This window comes from Lucilia cuprina, chromosome 2 (assembly GCF_022045245.1).
Source record: "Lucilia cuprina isolate Lc7/37 chromosome 2, ASM2204524v1, whole genome shotgun sequence".
NCBI classification, from domain to species: domain Eukaryota; kingdom Metazoa; phylum Arthropoda; class Insecta; order Diptera; family Calliphoridae; genus Lucilia; species Lucilia cuprina.
Window position 1 is genome coordinate 64867684 of NC_060950.1, and position 7955 is coordinate 64875638.

General features: G+C 23.2%; 1 protein-coding gene across 1 annotated transcript in view; it reads right to left on the reverse strand.

Annotated features, from left to right (window-relative positions):
• LOC124421184 (centaurin-gamma-1A-like) overlaps positions 1-7955 on the reverse strand; it is a 42829-nt gene that overhangs the window by 34131 nt on the left and 743 nt on the right. The gene's annotated exons all lie outside the window — the stretch shown is intronic.

A 7955-nucleotide genomic window follows, 5' to 3' on the forward strand; every position in this document is an offset into this window, starting at 1 on the left:
GTTCAGTTCTAGTTCAGTTCTAGTTCAGTTCTAGTTCAGTTCTAGTTCAGGTTTAGTTCAGTTCTAGTTCAGTTCTAGTTCAGTTCTAGTTCAGTTCTAGTTCAGTTATAGTTCAGTGCTAGTTCAGTTCAAGTTCAGTTCTAGTTGAGTTCTCGTTGAGTTCAAGTTCAGTTCTAGTTCAGTTCAGTTCTAGTTCAGTTCTAGTTCAGTTCTAGTTCAGTTCTAGTTCAGTTCTAGTTCAGTTCTAGTTCAGTTCTAGTTCAGTTCTAGTTCAGTTCTAGTTCAGTTCTAGTTCAGTTCTAGTTCAGTTCTAGTTCAGTTCTAGTTCAGTTCTAGTTCAGTTCTAGTTCAGTTCTAGTTCAGTTCTAGTTCAGTTCTAGTTCAGTTCTAGTTCAGTTCTAGTTCAGTTCTAGTTCAGTTCTAGTTCAGTTCTAGTTCTATTCTAGTTCTGTTCTAGTTCTGTTCTAGTTCTGTTTTAGTTCTGCTCTAGTTCTGTTCTAGTTCTGTTCTAGTTTTGTTCTAGTTCTGTTCTAGTTCTGTTCTAGTTCTGTTCTAGTTCTGTTCTAGTTCTGTTCTAGTTCTAGTTCTGTTCTAGTTCTGTTCTAGTTCTAGTTCTGTTCTAGTTCTTTTCTAGTTCTGTTCTAGTTCGGTTCTTATTCTGTTATAGTTCTGTTCTAATTCAGTGCTAATTCAGTTCTAGTTCTGTTCTAGTTTTGTTCTGGTTCTCTTTCTAGTTCTCTTATATGCCCTTCTGCTCTTTGCAAGTTCTTTTTATTAATCAATAATTTTCCTTTACAAAATAACTTAATGTTAGTTGAATAAACTTTTAATAAGAATTTTTTTCCACAATAATTATTAATTAATATATTTTTTTAATATTATTTATAAATAACATATGAAACAGAGTGCAAAAAATAGAGCAAATCATATTTGTTTTAACCTATAGTCAAGGATCATTTAAAATTTATGATGAAACAAAAAAAGCTTTTTGCAAAAACAGATAGTTAAAGCTGCTGATTATTGTTTATTTGCTAATAATATAGAAACAGATAATATTTATAATAATTTATTTTTTTTTTTTTTGCAAAAAAAAAAGAACAAAGAAAATGACAAGATAAGAGAGAGAGGCAGACACAAGAATTTTATAGTAAAACAAAAAAATGTGAAGAATATGTTAATAAGTTTTGGTTTTTATATATTAGAAATAAAAGTTTGTTTTATTAGAATTTTTAAACCGGTTCAAAAAGAACTTGTTGTTAAAGTTATTGTTAGAGTATTAATTACCTTTATGATTAAGATAAAAAGCTTTTTGTTTAATATGTTATGAAGTGTAGAATTTTAAGTTTTTGGAAATTTTGCAAAGCTTTTAAAAAACTTTTATAAGCTTAGCAAACTTTTATTAGTAAATCTTATTTATTGCTTGCATTACATGTAGTTTTTTAGCTAAAGCTTTACAATTTTTTTCAAACTTTTTTTTTTATCAAAGCTTTCTTATGTCAAATTTAAGCACGTTCATATATAAACAATTTCTTTACACGTTTTTTTTAAATTTATTACTTTTATTGCAAACTATTTTTTTTCTGACATCTTCCTCATTTTCTCTTCAAATATTTGTTACACTAACGTTTCCCACAATAATAATAATAATCATCATCATAATAATTTCATTAAAATTGCTAAACACAATTCCTCTTTCTATTTTCAATATGTGCTTTTCAAAGTCTAGAGTCTAGTTACTATATCATCATTTAATATTGTGGTTTAGACGATCGCACTTATGCGTGATATGATGTTATACTTACGTCTCCACACAATAGAAATATCTATTCAATTGTCTATAAAGTAACATGTGCATTTGACAAATATTTGTTTGATGTGTAACAAAGACACACACACGCACTCGGCACAAAACAAAAATTAAAATGACAAATTTATGTTGCATGTGAACTGTTTGCAAACCAGCAAGAGGTCATTATAAAGTTTACACTTAAAAACTAGTTAAATATTACATTATAACCATGTTAAAGTCATGATGATATTAAATGATTTAAATGAAAAGAGTTGAATGAATGTGAGAGGTCGATCATTTCAAGCTTTTGGCAAAGATTGAACGTAATTTGAAAGCTGAAATGGAGCAGTTTTAAAGCGAAAAGCTTAAATTGATAAGAGAAATATATAAAAATTTTAATAAAACATTTAAACTTTGTTATCATAGTAAGATAAAAGCTTTCAATCTAAACTAAAAACTTTAAAAGCTTTCAATCTAAACTTAAAACTTTAAAAGCTTTCAATCTAAACTTAAAGCTTTTAAAGTTTTCTTTGAGTTTTTTATATAGATATTACTTTAACTATAAAAACAGTTGAAGAAAACTTATAGATTTTGTTTATATTTTTGCATAATTTGTAAGAAATTTTATTGCTTTTCAATCTAAACTTTAAAAGCTTTCTTTCTCTAAGCTTTTAATATAGATTTTACTTTAACTATAAAAACAATTAAAGAAAAACTTATAGATTTTGTTTAAATGTTTCAATTATTTATAAAAAATTTTATTATTTTTTAAACTAAACCTAAAGCTTTGAAAGCTTTCTTTCTCTAAGCTCTTAATACAGATATTGCTATAACTATAAAAACAGTTAAAGATAAACTTGAAGGTTTAAATTTTTCAATTATTTGCAAGAAATTTTATAATTTTTTAAACTAAACCTAAATCTTTAAAAGCTTTCTTTCTCTAAGCTTTTTATATAGAAATTACTTTAACTATAAAAACAATTAAAGAAAAACTTAAAGATTTTGTTTAAATGTTTCAATTATTTGTAAGAAATTTTATTACTTTTTTTATAAACTAAACCTAAAGCTTTAAAAGCTTTTCTTTTCTAAGCTTTTAATATAGATATTACTTTAACTATAAAAAAGGTAAAAAAAACTTAAAGTTTGTTCAAATTTTTTATAAGAAATTGTATTTTTTCTTAATTATTTCAAAAAAGCTTTTAAAGCTTTTCTTAATAATTTTAAAAATGTTCATATTTTGTTGCGAAATAAAAAAATTGACTTAAGTTCAGTATACAACTTTAAAACCCCAGATTTTTCTACTTATTTAGTTATAAATAAAAACAAAACTAAAAAAAGCTTTTTCTATATATTAAGCTATAAATAAAAACAAAATTAAAAAAAGCCTTTTTCAAAATTTTTAAAAGTAAGAGTTTTTCAAAATCTAACTAATAAAATAGCCTTTTTGAGAATTTTATTAAATTAAAAAAAAAGCTTTTTTTCCAAAATTAAAAAAATCCATAAAAAACTTAATTTTTACTAAATCTTGACCCAATACTATTGGAAAATATATTATTACAGCAATATGGCGTTAACATTTAATAAAAATTTAAGTTTTTTCTAGAACTTTTTGCAAAAAATTTCAAAAAGCTTTTTTTGTAAAAAAAGCTTTTTTTATAAAAATGTTTAAAAATCTTGTTTAATGCCACTCAAATAATATTTAAGCATCTAGCAAGGTTTTCTTAAGCTTTAAAACAGTTCTAACATAAATTTGTTTAAAAAAAGCTTTTTTATTTTGAGAGAAACTTTAAAGCGTTTTAAGGGTGCAATAACTTTAATGAGGAGAAATTTTAGAAAAATATGATATTTTCACATAAAAAAAAAAAGTTTTTAAATTAAAAGTTAAAAGCTTTTAGTTTAGATTTTGGGAAAACTTGTAGCTTTAAAAGCTTTTTCTTAACAACTAAAATTATTGAGTTTTCTTTAAAACTAGCTTAACATTAGAGTGAATCATATAAACTGCTAGAAAAATTGTATTTTTTACAGCAAATGAGAAAGCTTTTAAATAATTGTTAAAAAAATTATTTGTAGTTCTGTTATTAACCTCTTATTGAACTGTAATGAACTTTGTAAAGATTTTCAATTGAAAAAAGTTTATATTTTCGTTTTGAAGAAACTAATTAGCAGCTTTGCTATTTAAATTTACTGGCTTAATGGTCAAAGTTTTCTTTTCATCTTTTTTTTTCTCAAAATTTCACTTTCATTTCAATTTGTTTTATCGTAATTATGATAATAATGATCTTCAGCACTTAACTCAATTAAGTTTCAATTTCAACAAAATACTCTTAACAATGACATGTTTAAAAAGTTTGTTTGTGTCATTGTAATTACTAAACAAAAACATTATTATGAAAAAAAATATAACCATAACAATAAATGAAATAATTATAAGATGAATGCATAAAGATAAAGAGGTTGATGATAAAAAAAAATTACTTCATTTTTTTAAAAGATGTTTTTTTTTAATGACCAAAACATAATTATGTGTTAAACAATAAACGGTTTTGTTAAACTATGAAACAACAATATAAATCATAATTGGCAATAAAGTTATTACCACATTTATGTTAAATTTTGCAAAACTAAACAGCCAAAGGTCAGGAGAGAAAAAAGCTTTAAATAGCAGTGACATACAATTATAAAAGCTTTTTTTTTTTTAATATAAAAAGATCAATAACCTTAAACTTAAAATATGTTTATTAATAGTTTATTAATGAAACCTGCAGGCCTTGACTCTTTAACTAAAAGCTTCAAAAAAGCTTTTATTAAAAGTTTCTCTTATTTCTTTGGCTTCAAAAAGAACACGTACACACACTTGTTAACAAACTATAGGTTTCGCTAATCCCTTAAGGAATTTTCCATTTTTTCAACATTTTACTAACAAGTAAATAGTTTATATATTACCAACACCGTTCATGCTCAATCAAGTCTATATAGGGGTCATTTTAAGGACTTTTTACAAATCTCTTCTGTTGTTAATTAAAAGACAATCTTATAATTATCTTAAAACTAATCTTCACACTAGATTTTAAATCTTAAATTGTCCCATTGTAATATGCGGGCTCTTTTTTTTAAATATTGACATTTTTGCTTGTGTTTGTAGCACATTATACATTTACCAGTTATTTTCACATACACAACGTGTTGTTACAACTTCCGCAAAAGTGTGAAAATATAAGCAAATAGTTGAAGATTAATGTGTAAAACTTAAAATGCTGTGAAAATTAACAAACAATACATGATTAGGGGAAAATAACAGGAAAATAACATTCAAATAGTTTAAAAAGATGCAGTTAATGTAATAAAAGCTTTTTTTATGAAAAAAAACTTAAAAATGTTCAACAAATTTCATCAAATATTCAACAAATTTGCTTTAAACAAAAATAATTCAAGAATATTAACAATTTTAAAAGATTGCAGCAAAAGCTTTTTTGTAAAACTTAAAAATTTTCAACAAATTTCATCAAAAATTTAATAAATTTGTTTAAAACAAAAATAATCCAATAATATTAACAATTTTGAAAGTTTTCAGCGAAAGCTTTTTTAGTTAAACTTTTAAAGCTTTTCGCAAAAAAGTCCAAAAATTTGCCGTAATTATACGCAACTACTTAAATTAAGTATTATAAAATAGCATGATTTTAAGATTTAAAAAGTTTTAAGTAAAAGCTCTTTTTGTAAAACATTAAAAGCTTTTACCAGAAAGTTTTAAAAAGTTAAAAAATTTTATACAATTAAGATTAATATTAAACAGATAATTATGATTTACAAAAAAACTTGATTTTAAAAGTTTCAAGTAAAAGCTTTTTTAGAGTTAAAAGCTTTTTCCAAAAAGTCCAAAAATTTTGAAAATTTTAACACAACTTAGTTATATAATAGAAAAAATAACATAATTTCAACCAAAATTTTGAGATTTAAAAAGTTGTGAATAAAAGCTTTTTTGCTAAAATTTTAAAGCTTTTATCAGAAAAGTGCAAAATTTTTGAAATTTTTTATTTTAACTTAGTTATATATATAGATAAATAACATAATTTCAACCAAAATTTAAAAAGTTTTAAATAAAAGCTTTTTTGCTAAAATTTTAAAGCTTTTATCAGAAAAGTGCAAAATATTTGAAATTTTTTATTTTAACTTAGTTATATAATAGATAAATAACATAATTTCAACCAAAATTTTGAGATTTAAAAAGTTTTAAATAAAAGCTTTTTTGCTAAAATTTTAAAGCTTTTGCAACAACAATTCAAAAAATTTAAAAAATTTCATACAACTTAATTTAATAATAAAATAACATAATTTCAATAAAATTTTTGGTTTTGAAAAGTTTTCGATAAAAGCTTTTTTTATTCAAATTTAAAAGCTTTTAGCATAGCAATCAAAATTAGGCTAAATTTTAACAAATTAACAAAACAAAAAGCTTTAGAAAAGCTTTTCCTATAAAAAGCTAGTAAGTTGTAAATTGATAAACGAAAGACTTTTCTTTAGAAAAGTTTTTCTTGTAAAAAGCTTTAGAAAAAAATTCTTAAAATCTTTAGAAATGCTTTTCATGCAAAAATATATAGAAAATTTTTTCCTATAAAAAGCTTGTAAATTGTAAATAAATGAAAAAAGGTTTTTCTTATAAAAATCTTTTCTTGTAAAACAACCTTAATCACGATTTTTGTCAAAAGCTTTAGAAAACCTTTTCATGTAATAAGTGTTAGAAAAACTTTTCTTTTAAAAGGCTTTAGAAAATCTTTTCCTATAGCTTTGGTCAGTTTTTTTTTTTTTTTTTTGTAAAAAGCTTTTCTTATAAAATCTTTTCTTATAAAATCTTTTCTTGTAAAAAACCTTAATCACGCTTTTTGTCAAAAGCTTTAGAAAACCTTTTCATGTAATAAGTGTTAGAAAAACTTTTCTTTTAAAAAACTTTAGAAAATCTTTTCCTATAGCTTTGGTCAGTTTTTTTTTTTTTTTTTTTTTTTTGTAAAAAGCTTTTCTTATAAAATCTTTAGCGAAACCTTTAGAAAAGATTTTCTTTTAAAAAAAAGCTTTAGAAAATCTTTATTTATAAAGACTTTAGAAAGCTTAAGAAGAGCTTATTTTGTGAGAACTTTTGAAAGCTTAAGAAGAGCTTATTTTGTAAAAACTGGAGAAAGCTTAAAAATAGCTTATTTTGTGAAAACTGGAGAAAGCTTAAGAGAAGCTTATTTTGTGAAAACTTTAGAAAGCTTTAGAAAAGCTTCTTTTTTTCACTCAAACTTCTCTGTATTGATTCTCAAAAGTTTATTTACTTTGATTTCCTTAAATGTTTTTTTCTTTTTCATATTTTTGTTTATTTGTTTTTGTTGTAATTATTTATCACTTATAATTATCTTATCACATAATAAGCTTTTAGGTTTTTTATTTTTAAAAACTCATTTTTTATCAGACAATGCTTTGTTGCAAAAAACAAAAAACAGTGAACTGTAATTTGCAATTTATATTACTTCAAGGGGACTTTAGTAATCTTATCACTGAAATGATAAAATATCAAAGGAAAAAAAAACCATTAACTTTACTTTTAAGATAAGATGAAGGAGGGGGAGAGGGGGTGTGAACGTTGGTTATTGACTAAAAACTATTATTAACAAATTATTTAATTAAATAACATATTCATTCAAGGAATAGAATACAAAAAAACCCAAAATTTCTTAAAGCTAAATTAAACAGGAAATGATAAATGAAGGAGAATGAATATTCTGTGTTATTTCTAATAGTGTTTTGAATTATTTAACAATTTTTTAATTTGTTTATAATATTAAATGCAAAATTAGTTTATAGCTGTTAATAAAATGTATTTAAATACTTATTTTTTCTCTCTCTCTTTCGCTCTCTTTTTTATCCCCTTTACACACTTTTTAAACACGTTTTTTTTTTTCTTCTGTCTACAATTTTAAATTCTTTCTTTATTAATTTTAACACTTGTTTAAGTATTTTTTAAACAAACAAAGAGCTTTTCATTGGCAATTAAATTTGCCTTAAGAAAAAAACAGCAACAAAACAGAACAAGTAGGAAAGTATTGTCGGGCATGGCCGACCATATGATACCCTACACCATGAGTATATTTTTACAATTTTTACTTTTATAAAATTTTTATTTTTTGTAAAGAAA